The sequence below is a fragment of the Chiloscyllium punctatum genome, chromosome 33, assembly GCF_047496795.1.
Source record: "Chiloscyllium punctatum isolate Juve2018m chromosome 33, sChiPun1.3, whole genome shotgun sequence".
Classification (NCBI taxonomy): Eukaryota; Metazoa; Chordata; class Chondrichthyes; order Orectolobiformes; family Hemiscylliidae; genus Chiloscyllium; species Chiloscyllium punctatum.
Genome location: NC_092771.1, coordinates 41,927,398 through 41,950,145, shown reverse-complemented (window position 1 = coordinate 41,950,145; position 22,748 = coordinate 41,927,398). Strand labels below are relative to the sequence as shown.

Below are 22,748 nucleotides of genomic sequence, written 5' to 3'. Positions count from 1 at the left end.
AGAGCCTAGATTAGAGTGGTGCTGGAAAAGGGCTTTTGCCAAAACGTTGATTTTCCAGCTCCTCGGATCCTGCCTGACCTGCTGTGCTTTTCCAGCACCACTCTAATCTAGATATATAATCACCAGCAGTAAACCATTTGTGTGACCAATTGAATATTTCCAAACAAAGCCCATTACGGGCAAAGCAAACTATTACAAGTGACAGAGTGGGAAGGGACTAAATCAAAGTAGAGTTGGGGGGAGGAGAGGGCAGCGGTGGAGATAAAGCACTATATCCCCTACGGTGCCCACCTCTATCTGAAGGCAGAGAAAGCATTGATCCACACTACATGCTCCTTCTCCAAGGACACCCTGCTGTGTAGCCTTTATCCTCAATCATAGAATAGAATTCCTACAGTGTGGAAGGAGAGCATTGGCCCATCAAACCCCACCGACCATCCAAAGCACATCACTCCTAGAGCACTCTATCACTGTAACCCTGCATTTCCCATGGCTGATCCACCTATTCTGCACAATCCTGGATACTGTGGACAATTTAGCACGACTGATCCACCAAACCTGCACATCTTTGGGCTGTGGGAGGAAACTAGAGCACCTGGAGGGGACCCACACTATCATGGGGAGAATGTGGGAACTCCACACAGGCCGTTGACCAAGGCTGGACTCCAACCTTGTACCTGATGCTGTGAAGCAGCCGTGCTACAGTCACAATTTAAATCAAAACAGATGATCCCTGCTCCTTGTCACATTGCTGTTTGTGGAGACTTACTGCCCAGGGAGACATCCTGAGGTTCAGAAAGTGGCAATGTAAGTTCAGTCACCTCCAGCCCAGTTAATGTGGTTAACAACAATAACATCAATACTCCAACAGTGTCATCATGTACAAGGTCCACTCCTGACTCTGATGGACAGTAACATCAGAATCAGAGTCCTGCAGTCCACATGGAGCAGGGGGATGACCACTTCCCTGTGAGCACTCACTGGGCTCTCAATCGGGTTGAGGACGCAGCAAATCCCTTGCCACACAGAGGGGTGAACTGCTCCTACCCAGTGTGAACCCGCTGGGGTCTCAGAGGGTGGGATGAATAACTGAATCCCTTCTCCTTTCCTGAGTATCTGAATGGCCTCTCCCCCTGTGTGGGCTCACTGGGACTTCGCAGGTGGTGCATTTGAGTGAATCTCCCCCCACACTGGGAGCAAATGAATGGCCTTTCACCAGAGTGAGCTCGCTGGTGTTTCAGCAGGTCACCGAGTGAATCCTTTCCCACAAACTGAGCAGGTGAATGGCCTCTCCCTGATGGGAATGCACTGATGTCTCCGCAGGTGAGAGATTTGAATGAATCCTTTCTCACACATGGAGCAGGTGAAGGGTCTAAATCCGCTGAGCCATCTCTGGTGCCTCAGCAGGTTGTAAGATCGAGTAGTTCCCTTCTCATACGTGGGGCAGGTGAACGGCCTCTCCCCAGTGTGACTGTGTCAGTCAGTGTCGCGCTGGGAGGTCTAAGTAAATCCCTTCCCACAGTCCTTACATGTACACAGCCTCACCTTGGTCCAATCACATTGGTGTCTTCCCAAATCACATGACCAGTTAAATATTCGACCACATGCATAACATAGGAATGATTTTTCTGGGCTGGGAATGCTGCTTTCCCCTTCCATATTACCGATAAAGATCAGGACCTGTGGAATTGGACGACTCTGCAGTTGATGTGATGTTAAAGCTGAGATTCCTATCTGGGAACTCTGTCTGTAAAACAAGGTTTCCCCTATCATTACTACAACTCCCAACACCAGCTCTCCCTTCAGTTCCCCAGAATTTCTAAATTTGGACTTATGCAATGACCTACTTATGGTGCCTTTCTCTCACTTGTATCTGAAAGTAAGTTGGGGCCATTTTGAATAACTTTATGCACTTTACCAGCAGAACTCATACTTACTCTGTCATTTACGATTTGTAACCCATGGGAAATTTGTTACCATCTCCGATGACCGTTATAATGCTCTGACCACTTCTCTGGAGCCAGTGCAAGTCAATTCTAACAATTACCAATAGATTGTATCTGAATGGGATGTCCCCACAACAGGAGGCGCTCTGACACTCAATGCCCATCATTTAAGTTATTTTTCTTAAAGCCCCTCATGTATCTGGCAATACAATCGAAGATATTTTATACAGTAACCTTTCAGTCTCAATTGCCAGTTCCAGTCCATGAAGCAGCCAGTAACATGCCAGTGAATTGAATTCTAACAGCAGCATTGCCCTGGCAGAAGAGATTGAGGAGAATGAAGCTGTCTTCTCTGGACTATCTAAACATGAAACACTTCAAATGAACAAACATCTTAAAGAGATCAATATGGTACACACAGTAAGGATGTGTGCCCTGGCTGGTGTGTCTGGAATGAAATCAGCACTAACTGTGGTATCTTTACCCAGCATCCCCTTTAGCTGCATAAATGTTTTAAGATTTATTTGCTGCTCTAATTCCACTCTCTTGATCACTCCCACTTGTAACTGCTGTAATGTTGGTGGCCGTGCAAATTTATAACATTTGATTTATTCCATCCCAAAACCTCTCTGTATAGGTGTCTCACTTTTGTTCACCGAGACTCTCATTCATTCTGACCTCTTCACAATCCCTGCTCTGATAATTCCTTCGAGGGCTCAGAATGAAATGTTCACAGAAGGACAAAAGGAGGCTGATTGACTCATCAGCTCTCCAAAGGATCACCTCACCAAATGCCATTTTTTACCTTTACCCCAAAAACATTCCCATTCATCCCCTTCCAATAACTGTTCAATTCTATTCTCTTCATTGTACCTGGCTCCACCTCGCTCTTTGGCAGTGCATTCCATAAACTTTCTCTGCATGAAACCGTTTTGTCTCATGTCATGTGCTTCCTTTATCAATCCCTTTCCATCGGTGCCTTCTCATTATTGATTCTTCCATGCATGTGAACGGTTTCTCCCGATCTACTCTCACTAGATCCCTCTTGGAGATATCTTTACCCAGTATCTCCTGGGATGGTGAATATCATCTCTCCCGGTCCCAGGAGACCAGTGAGAGACCATTCAGGTGCTCTCACTGTAGTACTGGGTTCAGTACACCATCCAGCCTCGCTGTTATCCAGCGAATTCTCACTGGGGAGAGGCCATCCACCTGCTCTGAGTGTGGGAAGCCACGCACTCAGATATCCAGCTTGATGAAACATCGACGAGTTCACAACTAACCACAGCGATTGGATTTGTTTTGTTTGTTCATGGGATCACGGCATCACTTGCTGGGTCATCCATTCTAACTGCCCAGGAGATGGTTCAGAGTCAACCACATTATTCAGGGTCTGGATTCACATGTAGGTTGGACCAGGTCAGAATTAGCACAATTTCCCAGACCCAGTGACATGAAGATTTCTGGTCTATTATCCTATTTCAGAAATATTGATGAATAATGTTTGCAGTTGAATTAAAAGTGGAAGACCAAAATGTGTTTTATTCTGATTGAGCACATCCTCATATTTTCTCAGTTATTATTGACAGTCTCATTCCCCTTGCACCAGAACCTGTTCCAGAGAGTGTTACAGAAAAGGCAGAATGCTCAGCTGCAGCTGGTCACCTGACCAGTCACTGGACCCAAAGGTTCACTCTCCACAGATGCTGCCAGATCTGCTGAATTTTTTTCCAGCAATGTCTGCTTTTGTTCCTGATTTCCCTGCATTTGCAGATGATCAGTTTTTCAATATTCATCTTGTCTGTTGCAGAGGAGTTTATTGTTGAGTTTGGAGGGTTTTGAAAATTGCAAGTTAGTCCACAAATCAGCCATGATCATCCTGAATGGCAGAGCAGAAGTGAGGGGCTGAATGGCCTCCCCCTGTTCCAATGTAAGTTGTCCATCTGCAGCTTGTGGTAACATTTCCCCTCACTGCTCCCTTCCCCTCCATGTCGAACACACTGTTACTGACTGAACCAACCTCCTGTGTTTGAACTAAACCTGCTCATGTTCAGTGACTCCCTCTCTGGCCACCCGCGGTTAACTCTCATCATGGAATGCTGTCTCGTGTTACTGCGGGAATGCCTACAAGGACTAATCCTGGAGTCTGTATCCCCTGGGCTCCACAATCACTGTTTATTTCCTCCTTCCTCTTTCATTCTGGCCATTGAACTGTCAGTTACAATCCAATCTCCTGTCATGCTCTTCCACATACCCATGTGGGTGGACTATCGACAGCTGGGATTTAATGAAGGGAAGTGGGGATTAGGCAGAAACACTAAGAGAGGTGACCGCAAAGAAAGCTCTCATGATAACAGCAGAGTTTCACCGTGACCCAGTGAGTGGTGAGGCATCTGAGATTGTGGGGGGAGGCAGATTCAATCAGGGATTTGGGAAAACAGTCAGACAATGACCTATCCATCTGATTGTTAACTCAGACAGATAGACAGAAAGAAAGATGCACATTTCGATAGCACCTTTGATGACCTGGGGCAGTGAAACATGCTTCAACCCAATGATTTCAAACTCAAATCTCTGAAAATACAGACACAAAGCTTCCTTCTTGTACCAGGTTGTCTCTCAGCCTCCTCTTTTCTTAAGAAAAGAGTTTTAAGCTATTTAGCCTTTCCTGGTGATTATAACGTCTGCGTTTCTGTCAGATTTGTGACTGTACCTTTATTTTCCTGTTGTGAGTGATGCTAGTAGCAGAAACAGGTGAGGGGTTTTGGTTGGAATATTTATATTTACACATTCATTCCCACCCTCACGTACAGTGTGAAATTGCTGTAAAACAGAAGGAAAGGACTGAGTGAGCACCCACAGAAACACCAAGACAGCGTGTCTACCTGAGCTGAATGAACCTGGCATTAGGAAAATGTGATGACAATCACAACTAATTAGAATCACAGAATCCCTTAGGCACACAAAGAGACTATTCGGTCCAACGAGTCTGCAATGATCTGCTGCCCCACCCTACCCCCATAACCCCACATTTACCATGGTTAACCCAACCCACCTAACCTACACACTACAGGTCATGTTAGCACGGCCAATCCAGCAAACCTGTACATCTGTGGGAGGGTCTCAAATTATGTCTAAGTGCTCAGAATTGTGGATGAAGGCTCAAAATACTTGACTCTGACGCAAATCCTCTTTTATTTTCAAAATAAAATCTAGGGGAAACTGCAGCCAGAAAGATTTCTGATTATCTCATGAGGAAGAGAATTCAAAACTCGTGCCACTGACCCAGGGGGTGCAGTGAAGTCACAGAGGTCTGGGAACCATCAGAAATGTAACAAGTTGTGAGCAAGGTGGGGGTGAGACAAGGACAAAAAGACAGTCTGGCACATGGGGGAAGACAGGAGAGATTAAACAGCAGAAATCGTCGTCCTTCAAGGCCACGGGGAATGGAGTTAGGGCTGGGAAAGAAACCAGGAAACAAGGTATGCAGCTATGAAAGATATATATTATAAAAACAGATTATAACAACATAGAGGGCAGAGTACGCAGTCTGAAATTGTTGCTCTCGTTGGTGAGTACAGAACGCTGTAAAGCCTGGATAGTTCTATCACAGCCAACACATGCAGGATGAGCCACGTGGCCTCAATCTGTGCTGTAACTTTCTGATAAATTTATTCTGACATTTGGAATTCAGGTCGGATGATGTTCATAAATTCTCAAATTAGACTTGAGTTTAATATTCTGGAGAAATGTTAAATAAATCACAATGATCCCATTCTGCAGACTTTAGTCCGCAGCTCTGCATGTTCCAGCATCTCAGTTTCATCCATGTCCTTTTATTCTAATGTGATGCTGGTTACTGCCTCTGCCACCCCATCAGTGAGTTCCTGTTCCCCACCATCTCTGAGTGAAATTAATTTGTCCCTCCCCTTCTTTCTGAGAATTAGTTTCAATCAAAAACCTCCAGATTCTGACCACTCAGTTAATGAATAGCTCCTTCCTATCCACTCGATCTGGATTCCTCAGCATTTTATCACTTCAATTAAATCGCAGCTCATCCTCCCCGGAAATCATTCCCAATCTATCCAACCTTTCCTCAGAGCAGAAATTTTCCAATTGTAGAAACATTCTGATTAATCTCCTCTGTACCCTCTCTGGTGTGATCACATCAACCCTAGAATAAGGGGATCAGAAGTGTGGGCAGTACTTTAACTGTGGTCAAACAAATGTTCCTGACATTTCCCATGTCACCTCCGTGTTCCTGTGGTTGTCGCTCTCACAAGAAGTGTCCTGGTTTTCCCACATGGAACTGGATGTGCACTCCATGGGACTGGGATTCCCTACCATGTGTTTATTTGTTCACTAATCCTAAATTAACTTCAGATTAAAACAAGATTATCAGATACCTACCAATCAATTTCTTCCATTATACACATCACCTTACTTTTTAAAATCTCTTTAAAATTATTACTATCTAAACACAACAGGCTTTAATTTGCTGATCAAGTATTCAGATGTCTCCACTGTTACAATCATTTGAAGATTACCTTTACCTTCAGCTACATTTGGTGAATTGAACACTGATTGTAAATATATGAATATCAAACGGACTTGAGTTTTATGATAATTAATCCAGTCTGACATTCTTGTTGGTTAATATCTTGAAGAGAACTGTCCTCAGAATTCCAGCTGTGCTCTGACTTCATTCACAACTGGATGTGGCTGGACTGCAGATCTTAGATCTGTTCTGTTGTTTCCCGGATTGCTTCACTCTGTCTATCACTTGCTGCTTATGCTGTTAGGCACGCAAGTAGTCCTCTTTGGTAACTTCATCAGGTTAACACCTCATTTTTAGGTATTCATGCTGCTGTTACTGGCATGCCCTCCTGAATTCTCTCAGTTGAATGAGGATTGATACTCTGGTTTGATGATAAGAGGCAAGTTGGGAATATGCTGGGCTGTGATTCTGTAACTTTTGTTGGAGTACCATTCTACTGTTGTTGGTGGAAGGAATGAGCTAAACTCTTGCACTGTAAACCGTATATACAAGAAGCTACATGGAGTATCATGAACACTGATAGGCCAAGAAATGTAATGCGCGCATCATTGTACAACGATGCAGGATCACAACTGCAGTAATGGGAGTTTTAGATCCAACTTGACATAGGAGTAGGGAATGAAGCAGCTGATCAGATTGTCTCATTCATAGTCACAAAGAGACTCTGAGATTATTGTACTGTTGGAGGTGAGGATGGAGGAGGTCGGGGAGATGGAGAGTCCTTTTACAGAAACTAATCAGCCTGAGAGTTATGGGATCGACTTGATTGCCATGCATTTAATATAAAGCTAATTGAAACTGTTTTTATCCCCAAAGGATAACAAGACAATAGAAACAAACCCCAGAATACATGGTTCAAAAGCCCATCAACATCCAACTCCTGCAATTATTCAGCAAACGTATGTGTGATTACCCTGTTCTGATGAACCAGAAAACCGCTGTTCACTCTGTGCAGATGGACAGCGATGTGGGGAAGTATTGGCCTAGTGGTATTGTCACTAGACAGTTAATCCAAAGCCCCAGATAACGTTCTGGAGACCTGGGTTCAAAGCCTGCTGCAGCACTTGGGGGAAGTTGAATTCAATAAAAAAAGCTCTGGAATTTAAGAATCTAATGATGACGGTTAATCGATTGTCAGAAAAAACCCATCTGGTTCAGTAATGCCCTTTCAGGAAGGAAGCTGCCATCCTTCCCTGGTCTGGCCTACATTGTGACCTCAGACCCACAGCAATGTGGTGGACTCTTACCTGCCCTCTGGGCAATTAGGGATGGGCAGTAAATGCTGCTGGGCCAGCGACACCCTCATCCTGTGAATGAATAAAGGAAAATGAGAGTCTCCACCCAGTGTGAATCTGTACATGTTCAACGATGTTGTGAACATTTCTAAAGCTAAGTTCTCTATGTGCAAAACTTTATGAACTGCCAAAACCATTGTTCATTACTTGGTGACTTGGTGTGAACAAGAGAAAAAAAAATCCTTCAACTTGTGTTTATGAGTAAATTCACTGGTGTCTCAGCAAGATGGATGCCTGAGTGAATTCCCCCCCCCCCCCCCCCCCACACACACACACACACACACACAGCAGGTGAACAGCTTCTCCCCAGTCTGACTGGTTTGGCCAGTGTCCAGGTGGGATGGGTAAAAAATTCCCTTCTGGTATTCCCCACATTTCCAGAGTCGATCCCTGGTCTGGCTGCACTGGTGTTTTGCCATTTCAGATAAATACTGGCAGACTGTTACACACACCGTTAGTATCACTAACCCCCCCACCCCCCACCACCCCCAGAACCCAGTAGAAAGCAGTAAACATTATCTCCTGCTGTGGAGGGACAGCCTGTATTGGTCTGAGTAGGAACCCTGAGCAGATTTACCTCAATGACAATTTAATTGGTGACCAGAGCAAGTTAAGCAAGTCCAAATAAAATGCATTATAGCACAGAAAGAAGCCCATCAAATCCAAACTGGCTCTCTGTAGCAGAATCCAACATTCTCATTCCCCATCCGTCCCCTAAACTCTGCGATTTTATTTCCCTCCGATCTGATGAAATTGTTTTTTATCAATCATTCATCTTCTCTGCCTGCACCACCATAATAGGCAGCATGTTCTGCATATTTCCAGCCAGTACAGTCAGCAGAAACACTTACTCATCTCCCACTGTCTCAAAACCTCACCTCTGATCTTAATTCTTGTGCCATCACCTATCAAATACAGATATTTTTGTCTGCTATATCTAGGTCTGTTTTAATCTTATACAGCTTTATCAAAAATATATTTAACTTGTTTATTTCAAAGAAAATAGCAATCTCTTCAAATCAATCCAGTGACTGCATTTTCTTCATCAGTGAACCACTCCAGTAAGTCTGTACTCCACACCCTGAAGATCACTCATATCCTTCCTTGTAAATGTCTGTTTTGTTCCACAAATCCAGACGACACAAGTTTTCTGTACAACAGCAGTAGCTTTATTATCGAACAGCTGGCAAGAGTTTCAAAGCATCTCTAAAATAGCCGAGTGTCTACTTGTATAGACCCATCTTCACGAATCTCTGCCTTACCCACAGAGACAGTATATTTAATAAGAATTAGACAAAGGCATATCAGTCACATGGGCGATTGCCATTACATAGTTTAAAGCTGGTAATTATGAATTTACAAAGTTTGATGAATGCCAATGTACTGTGATAATGTGTGATGGATTACAGAAACTGATTATCGTATTGTTCATGATAATGTGTTGATGGGAAGAGATTAAGGCAGAAGGGTTCTTCCTTCAGTAAATGGGGGATTCACGTACCTATGCTAATATGGAGGGGAGGTAAGACAATGGGAGCAGGAGGCAGTTTAACAGGGTTGTGCCCAGGGCTCTCTGTCTTGTCTGGAAAGGGCAAATTGTTCTCTCTGGGGTTATGTTGGAATCCATATGTGTGGGTCCAAGAGGTTCTGTTTCGAAGATACGGTCAGCCTCACCCCTACTGAGGTGTTCAGTCTGTATTGGAAGAGTACAGGCCTTGTATTCTTACAATACGGCAGGAAGACCTTTGGCAGGAGAATGTTTAACCCTTGAGTCGCCAATGCATCCTGAAAGAGAAGCAAAGTATGGCACAGGCCCCTCTGTGGTATTTTAACTTCCTCATCCTGACCAGGAATCTGGTGACCACAATTGGATGCAATGATTGACTGTGACCCAACTAGAACTTTGTCAATGGTCAGTATCTTTTCCATGAGTATGTTATCGTTCCCACTATTAATGAAGCCCAGCATCCTATACGTTTACTCAAAATACTTTATGTTCTCTCCTTTTAGGATTTGTACACATTGTCCCGCATTCCTGCTGTCCTGTCTCTATGTCTGTGCCATTCAAATATATATTCCCTTTCTACATTGCTTCTCTCAAAATGCATCAACTTACTGTGTGTTCTAAAGAAGAGACATATTAAACTCAAAATATTATCTCTCGCTCCACACATTCTCCTCCCTGGAAAACAGAACAGTACAGCACCGGAATAATCGGCCCACCATGTCTGTGTGGATCATGATGCCATTCCAAACTGATTCCATCTGCCTGTATATGATCCATATCCCTGCCAACCCAGGCCTGTCTGTCTGCCCAAATGCCTCTTAAACATTGTGATTGTTTCTACTTTTACCATCTCTCAGGCAAGTACATTCTAGTCACTGCCCACCTCCGGCATAAGAAACTTGTCTGACACAACTCCCTTTTAACTTGCACAGATGTTGTTGGAAATGCTCAGCAGGTCATGCAGCATCTGTGAAGAAAAATCCATTAATGTTTCGGGTCCGGTCCCCCTTCCTCAGAAATATAAACTAATTTCTCTTCAAAGATGCTGCTAGAACTGCTGAGCTTTTTCAGAAACTTCTGTTTTTCTTTCTGGTTTACAACATCTGCTGTTCTTTCGGTTTTCATTTCCTTTAAACTGGCCCCCTCTCCCCTTAAATCTATGGCCTGTGGAATTAGTAATTTCCACTTGGAAAAAGATTCAGATTATTCACTCTGTCTGTGCCTCTCAGATCACTCCACAGCCACTGACTTTCCAAAGACAACAATCCGAGATTTTGCAACCTCTCCCAATCCAGGCAACATCCTGGTAAACCCATTTCACCCTCTCCAAAGCCTCCACATCCTCCTTATAATGCGGTGCTCAACACAGCACACAATACCCCAAAGGTGGCCTAATGACAATTTTATATTCACTCCCCTGACAGAAGAAGGCAAGCCTGCCATCCATCTCCTTCACCACATTCAGGGAGCTGTGAACTTGCACCTGAAGATCCCTCTGTATATCAATGCTGCTCAGGGCCCTTCCTTTTATACATTCCTCTTACAATGAGCCCCCCAAAACGCATCACGTCATATTTGTCTGAATTCAAATCTATCTGCAATTTCTCCGCATAACCTTCCAACTGATCTCGTCCTTGATGTTTCCTTTGACAATATCCTTCACGATTCACAACTTCTTCACTTTGTGCCATCTACAAACTTTACATTTTCAGGCTAATCATTTATATGTATTAAAAACAACAGATGTCCCAGCTCTGACCTTTGTGGAACAGAGGCACTGGTCACAGACCTCCAGCCACCAACATACCCCTGCACAACTGTTGCTGGGAGAAATATCAAAGAGGAGCCTTGAGTTCTGTGCTGAGCAGCACGACCAATGTTTATTCAGAGCTCCTTACTAATACAGGATGGAAGAGTTCCCTCTCTGGAATTCTGTGGCTCCCCCAGCCAAGTCCAGCATTTGGATGTGTTTCTTTCATACGTTCCCCTAATATTTCCCCCCTGACCCGATCTCCTGGGTTCGGGATGTCAGCTCGGATGTTTATGAGCTCCCTTTCCCAGTCTCTGATTCTCTGTCCGTCTGCAACTTCCCCTCTCAGCTCATGCAGTTGCTTTGTCAGTTCTTTCACAAATTGTTTCACCCTGTCCTTGCCATTGTACATCTCCTGCCCTCCCACTACCATGCCCTCTGACAGCTGCATTAGTCCATCCGGTCACTAATTCAAAGGGGGATTGCTCAGGTCCCTTTGCTGGGGTTGATGTCAGTTTCATTAGGATTGTGGGGAGTACCCTAACCCATCCCGGCCTGTCTCTGTCAGGGCCTTAGTCAGACTTGCTTTCAGTGTCTGCTTCATTCCTTCTACTGTCCCTGAGCTCTGGGGGTGGTATGTGAGATGGGATTTCTGCTCAGTACCAAACAGGCCACAGAGCTGCTTAACTTCGTTTCCTGGAACATGTGTCCCTTGTTCCAGCCTGTTCCCTCCCCAGTGTGTCCCTGCAATATCTGTAAATGCCTGGCGCCATGGATCAGCTGTACTCTGGGGGGGAACCGTCTCGCACCCCATCCTCTCATTGCAGGGACAGTTTCTGCTGTACACTTCAGGGCATCTTGGGCTGAGGGAGGGTCCATACATCATATTCGGTGAGACTGTGTACCTCTACTAATTCATCCATATTGTCCCAATAAGGCCCATTATTACCATTTCTCTATCAGGCTGGGTCTTCATTCACCAACATCTGTTATTCAGCGGGTGGACGGTTCAGGTTTGGTTTCTGTCAGTTCCCTTTGTTGCTCCCTACTGTCTGTCCAAGTTGAGCTTTGATGCCCAGCGATGCCATAGACACGGCCTTCTAGACCTTATAGGGCGGTGGGTCATCCCACCCATTGTCGTCCCTCTGTCCATACGTGGGAGCTTTGTCATCTAACCCGTTCCAGTCAGTGTCACCATCCTCACTGCCTTCTGAGGAGAGCGGGGCACTAGGTACCTCCCCCCACTGTAACTACCTCCTGGCCCTTTGGCTTTAAGACCTCACGTCTGAGAGCCACCACCTTCACTTGTTCCTGTTTCCCATAATAATGTAACACATCCTGTCATTCCTGGATTCAAACAGAACAAAATGTGAATTTGGTTTTACTTGAAATATTAATAATTTGACATTCACTTTACATATCTATAGAAGTGAAAATTCTACTATGATTATTTAAGTGAATTTAACGTGATCATACAATGAAAATAACTGATAATCAACGACAATGAATGAACTGAATAAAATGTGATTATTTGTACAAGTTCTTGCATTGAAAATTCAATTTTATTTAATGTTTGTCACCCATTACACCGTGGGCATTTTTATTAGGGAATAAAGTAATGGAAGGATATCAGAGAAAATAAATAGACTTTAATTTTAGCTTCACTGCAATAATGAACCAAAACAATATTTGGAAATATGGTTTGAACTACATAACAAAGTTTCCAGTGTCATTATTGACGTGAAAACTATTTTAGTTTGCAAGTTGTTTTGCACTGAGAATAATTGGAAATGAATTGTGATTTGGAATACACCATTTAAAATATATTTTGTAAAGAATAATCAGATACATGTTTTGGAGGAAATTAGGAATGGAAATAAATATATATTCATTGATATTAATAGTTTTAAAATGTTGAGAAGTTGACTGGGATTATTTGATTGAGAGAGGCTGCATGTTTATAAAGACCAGTTCGTCAGTTTCATTGCATTGTTGGTTTCAGTAGAATCTGTTGTGGTCTGAGCTCTTGTTGTGTGCAGTGGACTGTCACTCATAGCTGAATTAACTTTCGAGTCTCAGATCAGGTTTCCTTTGTCTGTAAGTGAGCAACACACCTCCTTTTGTGAGGGGAAACAAATTCTCTTCAAAGGAAATAAGTGGCAGATCACGCTGAGAATGGTTTCTAGCACACACCATCAGCAGGAAAGGGTTTTTTTCTGAAGAATTCCAATCTCTATCTACAAATCTGATTTGTCAGTTTGTGGAGGATTCAGCCCCTTTGTTCTGAGCTGTTTTTATACAAGCAGTTGGTTCATTATGTCTTTGCCAAGAATGTTGTTTACTTTCCCTTTTTACTGTGATTCTGCAGGTTAGAATATTCTGTGAGTCAGTAATGTTCAGTAACTGAACATTGAATGATTTTGTCTCGAACACAGCAGTGGCCTGGTTTTTAGCTAATTATTCACTTTCCATTTCCTCGTTGTGTTGAATGTTCCAGAACCAGACTCTGAGCAATGTTTCCATTCCCTTGTGTTGGATTCACTGACAGCCACATGGTCAGTCAGTTTCAGCAGTTTGAATTCAATAATCATCGAGAATTATGAGTCTATTGATGAAATTATTCTCGATTGTCAGGAAAAACTCATCTCGGTCACTGATGTCCTTTAGGGAAGGAAGCTGCCATCCTTACCTGATCTAGTCTACATGTGACCCTTGACCCACAGCAATGTGGTTGACTCTTACCTGCCCTCTGGGTAATCAATGCTGTCCATAGCCAGTGGCACCTACATCTAGTGAAGGAATTTTCAACAAAGCTCTCAGTCCTGTGTCATGTGAGAAAGAAGCAGAAGGTGAAGTTTCAGCCCCTCAAGTCCACTCCATCATTCAATAAGGCCAGGCCTGATCTGTTAGTGATTTGTATTCCATCTTCCCCCAAAGTCCCTAAACAAGAACCTATCAACCTGTGTCTTAAAAATATTCATTGAGCTCACCTTCTGGGGCAGAGAGTTCCAAAGTTGCACAGCCCTCTGAGAGGAAATAAATCTCCTCATCTCTGTCCTGAAAGGGTGAATCTAATTTTAAAGTAGTTCTCTCGAGTTCGCGTATGACCCACAAGAGGAAACATCCTTTCCACGTCCTCCTTAACAAACCATTCAGGATCTTAGACACTTCAGTCATGTCACCCCTCACTCTCCCAAACTCCGGCTGAAACAAATCCAGCCTGTCCAACCGATCCACATTTTATTACTGTCACACCAGGTTGAAATGTTGTGTTGTGTTTATTATGCAATGAATGTGTTGTTCCACTGTGTGGGGTCTAAGAGTCAACGTGAGACATACCAGCTTTCCTGTCTCACTGTGTTACATATATCTTTCATCACTGTGGTGATCCCACCCCTCCCTACCTCATATAACCAAAAAGAATGGCAGAGAGAGATCAAGAAAAGTTGAGAGAAAATTTGTTGTTGCCGAAAAGGTACTTGGTCTGTTTGTAAAGATTGCATTGTAATTGAAGTAACCAGTTAATGAAAAGTTACTGACAAAATATTTTAAGTGGAGTTGCTGCTGGTGATGGAAATGCTGCTGGTTGGTATAAGAGAGGGCTGGGGGGAGTACTGTACTGATGAGAAAGTTGAGCAAGGTAACCTTTTATCTTTGTCAATAAGAAGAGGCAGAGATTGCAGCTAGGACAGCGTTGGAGCTGTTTTGATCTTGCAGACATTATTTTAATATTTATTTGATGTGATTTGCTTGTCACTGGCTGGGCCCAGCATTTATTGCCCGTCCCTAGTTACCCTTGAGAAATTGGTGCTGAGCTGTCTTCTTGAACCGCTGCAGTCTACCTGCTGTGGGTTGACCCACGATGCCATCGGGGTGGGGATTTCCAGGACATTCACACACCGACAGCGAAGGAATGGTGATATATTCCCAAGTCAGGGTGGGTTAGTACCTTGGAGGGGAACTTGAAGGTCGTTGTATTTCCATCTAACTGCTGCCTTTGTTCTTCGAGATGGAAGTGGCCATAGGTTCCTTGAGTGTTGTTAGGACGGCACTAATCCAGGCAAGTGGGGAGTATTCCATCACACTCCTGACTTGTGCCTGGTAGCTGTTGGGCAGGCTTTCAGGAGCCAGAAGTTGAATTACTCTTGTAGCCACTGTGTTTGTGTGGTGAGACTAATTCAGTTTCTGATCAATGATTATCCCCAGGATAATGTTGATAGTGGGTGTTCAGTGATGGTAACAGCATTGAGTGTCAAGTGATGGTGGTTAGGTCATTTCTTATACATGATGGTCGCAGCCTGCATTTGTGTGGCATGTATGTTACTTGACCCTTGTCAGCCCAAACCTGGATATTGTTCAGATCTTGTTGTTCTTGGGGTTGGACTGCTTCAGTACCTGAGGAGTTAATTGTTTATCAATATTCAATAATTACAAAATTATGCAAATTCCTTTTTCTATCAAATGTCATGGACTGTATCTTGTGGTCACTCTGATATTCACTTTCATTATCTCCTTATTTTCTTCCTAATTCAGACACAAGTGTTTGAACATCGATCAGGATAGAATTAAATAAATTAAAAACATATGTTTCTACATGTAAACTAATTGAATGAAGTACATTACTTCTGTATTGTCTGCATTTTGAGCAAAAGTCATTTCTTTTCAATACTTACTGAATTGTCCTCAATCCATCAATCCAGCTGTTTTACTTTAGTCTTCTGTTTACCGATCTTAATGATATCTAATCAACATCAGAGCAAAGTGCTTTTAAAATGTTGAGTCAACTTATTTGTTCAGATTACAACATTTATTATGAATTCATTATCCTTATAATAATTACAGAATAATTTGTTTGTCTTTCTAACATGTATAGTCAGATCCATATTTTAATTTAATCCATTGTTTCATTTAATCCATTGTAACAATGCTATTGTTTTCAGGTCAACTATCCCACAGTGGAACCAATGATTTTGCATCCAACATGCTTTGAAAACTGACTTTTGTTCATTTGAATAATCACAGTAATCTCAGCCTTATAAGTTCAGAGAACTGTAATTACTTTTCACTGCAATGATTGCTGTTCATGTCTACACATTGCACAGTCACATAGCAACATTAAATATCGCCTTCTTTGAAGTGCACTGATATATTTTCAAAAATCTATGTGTTGCTAATATGTAATTATTGTTCAGTTCAGAAAGAGGTATAAATGTGTAATACTAGCTCAGTACATGAACTGATGTGAATATATTGCAGTATTACAAACGCACAATCATTGTGAATATCAATTTTAATTTTAACCATAGAAACACAGTTGAATTAATTTAAATATATTGCACTTTATTGTTCGCATTCATTGTATTTCTAATCACAATAAGAGTGAACTATTTCATGTGACACAATTATTTAAAATTCATGTCACTTTTTCATGGACACAAAATAGAATTAACACCCATTTTTGCTTTCCTTTACCCATCACAGTCAAGTTTGAATTGTAGAAAGTTAGACTGATACAGCACGGAAACAGGCCATGCAACCCAATTTGGCATTCAGGCCAGGTTTCCGAAACTAAGCTATTCCCATTTTCCTGTGTTTGTCCCATATTCATCTGGATGTTTTCTATCCACGTAACTGTCCGAAAGTCTTTTAAGATGTTGTAATTGTACCAGCTGCTGCCTTTCCTCTCTCAGCTCATCTCAATATGCCAAACATTGAAAAAAACCCTCATTTATTCAAGAATTCTTCATTTCCCTCATTTTCTGTCTTTTTTCCACAGGGATCTGTACTGGAACCCTTCTGGTTATGATACAAATATATAGAAGTGACATGAATTAAAATCTAATTTGGTGAGTTAATAAGCTGGCAGATGATACAAAGTTCAGTGCAGTTACGAACAATGTAGAAGGTTGTCGAAGAATGCAGCAGGGAAAAAGAAAAACTGCAGCTATGGCCAGAGAAATAAAGGTAAAGCTTAATCCATACAAGTGTGAGGTGTCTCACTTTGGGAGCTCAAATGTTACGGAAAAGTAGATAGTTAATGGCAGGACCCTGAACAGCTTTGTTGTTCAAAGGGATCTTGGCATTCAAGACCATGGCTCCCTGAAAGTGTCCATGCAAGTCGATAGGGTGGTAAGGAAGGCAAATGGCATGCTGGCCTTTATTAGTCAGGGAACTGGTTACAAGAGTCAGGATATCATGTTACAACTTCATAATTCTTTGGTTAAGGCATACTTAAAGTATTGTATTTACTTCTGTTTGCCACATTACAGGAAGGATATGGAGGATTTGGAGAGGGTACAGAGGGCATTTACCAGGATGCTGCCTGGATTTGGAGAGGCTGCTTTTTTCTGGAGTGGCGGTGGCTGTGGCAAGAATTGATTGAAGTTTATACAATCATGAGATACATAGGTAGGGTTGTCAGTCAGGACGTTTCTCCCCAGAGTTGAAACGTCAAAACTATGAGGCATGCATTTAAGGCTGGGTGGGGGGGCGGGTGGAGGGGGGGGGAGTTCAAGGGGCAGGTGAGGGGCAATTATTTTTACACAGGGAGTGGTAGGTGTCTGGAATGAACTTCAAGGGTTGGTGGTGGAGGCAGATACATTAAGGCTATTTAATGTTCATTTAGATAATTTGGATGGATATGGACCAAGGGTTGGCAGAACGGATGAGTTTCTTTTGCATTATGTTCAGCACAACGTTATGGGCCAAAGGACCCATTTTTGTGCTGCGCAGATCTTTGAGAGAAAACTAATATCTCACTCATATGACATTTAATCTAATCAATATTTAGCCAGTGGTGTCAGAAATAGGAAGAAAATAAGTAGAGAGCGAACATGACTATAATCTAAAGATAGAGTCAATGACATTTACACAGGTAATTTTTTGATTTTTTAAAAATTATAATATTAATAACTTTAGAGATGTGTTGAAAACTTTTGCAGTTACTGATGTGCTGAGCCAAAATTACCCTTTTTAAACTGAAGATTGGACTAGAAACCTGTTAGAAAACTTGAAAATATTCAGTCATGTGTGATACACATCATAATCTAATCCATTGATTATTACTGCCAATACTACAATAAAACAAAATAATCAGGTCTACACCAAAAAGCATCGATTTTCCATCCAATGCTCATTGGAAATATTGGAATACTACTCATTTCAACAATCAAAGTAATCACTGCCTCATCGATTAAGAGATATCTAATAACATTTCACCAATAATTACAGTTTATTTCGAACAAACAACAATGGGAAGTTTCTCATTAACATGCAGTTCACTGACAGTATATTAATAATTTAGTTATTGCTAATATCTAACCATTGATCAATCCATAAAGGGATAGAAAAGTGGAATTATGGCTCAGTACATCAACTGATGGAAAAATATTGCAGTGTTCACTCTCCCAAATATTGATTTGATTATATTTTTCTTCAACACACAGATTTATTCTAATCCTGATCACAGTAAGATTTAAATATTTTAAAGGTAAAAAAATTTAAATTTCTGACAATTTTTGTAAACAAAAAGATAGAATTTACTGGTGTTTGCTCTTTCCTTTATCAATCAGAATATATTTGGAATTGTTGCAAATTATACATTTGTGGAAGGAAGAGAAGATGTCTGCAGCTGAATAGTCACAGTGAATGACCTTTTCTTCTGATTCCGTCCGACTGCTAAACATTCTCATATTTTTCTTTATAAGAAAAACTGCTTTAACGTATTCAGCAGTTGTATTTTTTATGAATTTACAATAAGCTCATGATATGTCGATTTATCCTTCTTCCAATTATCCTGATATTAATTTTTAAGTAAGAGCATATGTGCTTAGTACCATTATTATAGTGAATTACTAGTTCATTCTGAGTCCATTACACAGAAACAGTCTAATTAATTCCCAGCCCAATTATTGGAATGAACACTGGTTAGTTTTCATTTGAGTAATCCCAATTGATTATAATCCCAACCTTCCTTGTTGGGAAGATAATGAAAGGCACTTGAGTCTCTCGTAGTGTCTCTCCTGAGAGACCAGATAACCAGATGCAGAGCCATAACCTTGAAAGCTAGTGCTTCCAAATAAACATGTTGGACTATAACCTGGTGTCATGTGATTTTTAACTTTGTTCATCCTACTCCAACAGGGAGAAAGTGAGGACTGCAGAGCTGAAAATGTGTTGCTGGAAAAGCGTAGCAGGTCAGGCAGCATCAAAGGAACAGGAAGAAGGGCTTATGCCCGAAACGTCGATTCTCCTGTTCCTTGGATGCACCTTAGTCCAACACCGACATCTCCAAATTATTGTTGTACAAAGGAATTGTTGTAATTTTAAAAAGAAAATATGACTTTAATTAAGATCTTTAACACATGATTATTAATCCCTTCCTATATTAATACAATATAATTGTAATTGAAAAAAAATGCTCACTGAACACGGCACACACAACCACACAAATGTCTTCCTGGTCATCTAATTACTGCTCAAGAGAAAAACCTGAGTAAATATTTTATTGTTTCTGAGAACAAGAATCACAGTAAACATTTGGTGAGCAGTTCCATCCAATAAATGCACTTGATTTCTTACATTTCAGTTCAGTAATTGCACATGATGTATTTCGCTAAACCCAATAACAATGTTTTATTACAAATGAGCGAGGACGCTAACATCAGCATGCATAGATTTCCAATCCCCTTGAAGTATTGCAAAATAAAATAATGTATTTTGGCTTAGTACAACTGTACTTGAAAACATTTTGAGCTTGCACATTAAAAATCTTTATCTGCTTGTTCAGACAAAATAGTGAAACTTGGCACTGTAGATTTATTTTGACTTTCACTCACGAAAATACTCATGTGAATCGTTTCTCATTATCTTCCTAGTTCTGATCCAAATGTCGAAATATTTACGATAATAAAACTTCAGGATTGAAAAGTGTTCTTTCCAAGAACGACATGAAGATGTTCAAGGTCCTCGAATTACTGTTGAATAGAATACTCTTCATAAGGGCCTTATTGTCTCGAGCCGATGTTTTCTGTGACTGGTATTCTTTTTTAATAGTGACTGATGTGTTTTCAAATCATGTGCACTGCAGAAGGATTTTTTAAATTTTCAATTTGTTATGAGCAAAAAAACTGCTTTGAACATGTTGATTTACTTTTTTTTACTCCAAAGTTATTTATCAATGTACAATCATCACAAAATTATGGGAGTTGCCTGTATCTTACGTTCACTGTCATGCGCAGTTTCACTATCTACTTATTAACTTCCTACTTCTGACAGGAATGTCTAAACATTGGTCATGAACAAAAGTATATAAATTAAAAGCACGTCTCAAGAAGCAAACCAATGGATAGAAACAAGTCATTCTTGTAATCCTGCATGTTTGACCCAAAAATAATTCTGCTGAATAATAACTGAATGGATCATTGTTGTGAATACATAAAGCTAGCCATTATATTGTATTCCTCAGTTTACCGATCTTCATGAATATCCAATAATCATCACATCAAAGTGCTTTTAGAATATTAAATCAATTTATTTTTACGGATTATAATGTTATTTTTCCAGTCACTGCCATTACAATAAATGTACAGTGATTGGAGTTAGTCTTTCTAACAAATATAGTGAGAATCGCATTTCAATTGCATCAATTGTTTCTGCGTATGAACACTACAATATAAAAATCAATTTATTTCTCAGTTGAACGATCCCATAATGGAACCAATGACTTCTCAGTCAATGCCTCATTGTAAATATTTGATGATTGCTCATTTGAATGATCACGGTAATCTCAGCCTGAAGTGTTCAGAGAACTGTAATTACTTTTCATTAGAATAATTCCTGGTCGTTTCTCCACTTTGTTCAGTGAAATAATCAACCAGGATTTCTCAGTATTCTTAAATTAACTGATAGAATTTTGACAATCCAATTACTGCAATTATCTAATCATTGTTCAATATAGTTCAGGGTATATCTGTGGAATTATGGCTCATGCATGAAATAATGTAAAGATTTGCAGTGAGTATTGTAAATATCAATATTTCTTTTAACCCTTGCAAAAGTTAAATTAATTTAATTATGTTTCGCTTACATGTTAACATTTACTGTATTTATAAACACGGTACAAGTTAATCATTTTTCATGGAACAAAATCATTTAAAATTCTTGTGACGTTTTGAAGTACGACAAAAGGAACTAACATCTCTATTGTTTCATGAAATAGTCACAGTACATTTTGAACTTTGGGAAGTGAACATTTCTGGAAAGAAGGGAAGTTGTCTTCAGATGAATAGTCACATTGTGTGACTAATTCATTTATTTTCCTATTCATTTATGTTGCAAAAACATTTGAACTTTCCTTTTATTCTGTGAAAACTTGCTTTGAACATATGGACTTATTTTATTGATTTTTGTTCATCAGTGTACAATGATCAAATGATTAGGCATTTTTTCCTCTCATGGATCATCATGAGATTCATATTTAATTAAAGTCATTACTGCTTTGTTGCATCATTACTGTAAATACTAATTCATTTTGTCAGTTCATTACACACAGGAAATATGTAATTAATTCCCATACAAAATATTACAATAAACATCTGATTCGTTTTCATTTGTGTTGCCACAGAAAGCATGTGACTATGGTCCTACCCTTCCGGGGTGGGAACATTATGAAGGGTCCTTGTGGAGCTCTGACAGTGTCTCTCCGACAAGATCAGGAGGAATGATTTCAATTCCCACCTTCAGCAGAGATGTGTCATAGCAGCTCCAAATATTCATGAGACAATACCTGAGCATAGATTGAACTGCTTTTCAAAACAACATGAAATATACTTCAATCTGCTGTGCATTTCAATCATCGCCATATCTATTACTTATTTTCTTCAGGTCACTAATAAAATGTATCATATCTGCGAGTTCAACATTCCTTGAAAAAGTAATTGAGAATGTTGCAATCTTAAATTTGGAAGTGTAAGAAATGATACTGATTTTTTTTCTGTTTGAAAGAACCTAGTTCAGACATTTCAAGCACATAAATCCTTATTCTCCAGTGTTATAAAGATGAAAAAATAAACAGTCAAAATTCCTCTTCAGCAAAATAACCAAATGCAACTTCATATTATTCATTGTTCAGTTGATCACCTACAATTGTAACTAAATATTGCAATTCATCTAAATATTGTTCTGTGCTTTGAACAAATTAAATTTCTTATAACTATTCATTCTTGAATTGTCAGGAATTTGTTTTTATTTTCCATCCACCTATTCATAATTCATAAGATTGATATGCTTTCAAAATATCGACGTGTTCATTTGAACATTTAATTTGTCTCTCTCTCTCACTTATCTCACTTCATGCATGATTAGCTTCAATGCATTTTGCTAATTAACTCTACGAAACTTAAAAATGTTGTTGACTTTACTTCTTTTGTGTGCAAGAAAACAATGTAGGTACACCCATTTGTTCTTTAGCTCAAATAACACTAAATTTTAAATTATTGAAAAGACTGCACTGGGGGAAAAAGAACGATTCTTCATCTCAAATATCACATTAAATGACACTTTTTCAAATCATGTGACCTCTAAAATGATTTGTATTTTAGTTTCATTATAAGAAAAATAAACTGCTTTGGAATGTTAGAATCTGTTTCTTTTACTTCCAGCAGTAGTTGTCAATGAACAATAATCACGTATT

General features: G+C 40.4%; 1 long non-coding RNA gene across 1 annotated transcript in view; it reads left to right on the top strand.

Annotated features, from left to right (window-relative positions):
- Nucleotides 1-22,213, top strand: part of LOC140458541 (uncharacterized) — a 43,544-nt gene extending 21,331 nt beyond the window's left edge. Inside the window, exons 3-4 of the long non-coding RNA XR_011953506.1 lie at nucleotides 16,833-16,902; nucleotides 19,933-22,213. This is a non-coding gene — a long non-coding RNA (uncharacterized lncRNA). The remainder of the gene's footprint in view (nucleotides 1-16,832; nucleotides 16,903-19,932) is intronic.
- The last annotated feature ends 535 nt before the right edge of the window (nucleotides 22,214-22,748 follow it).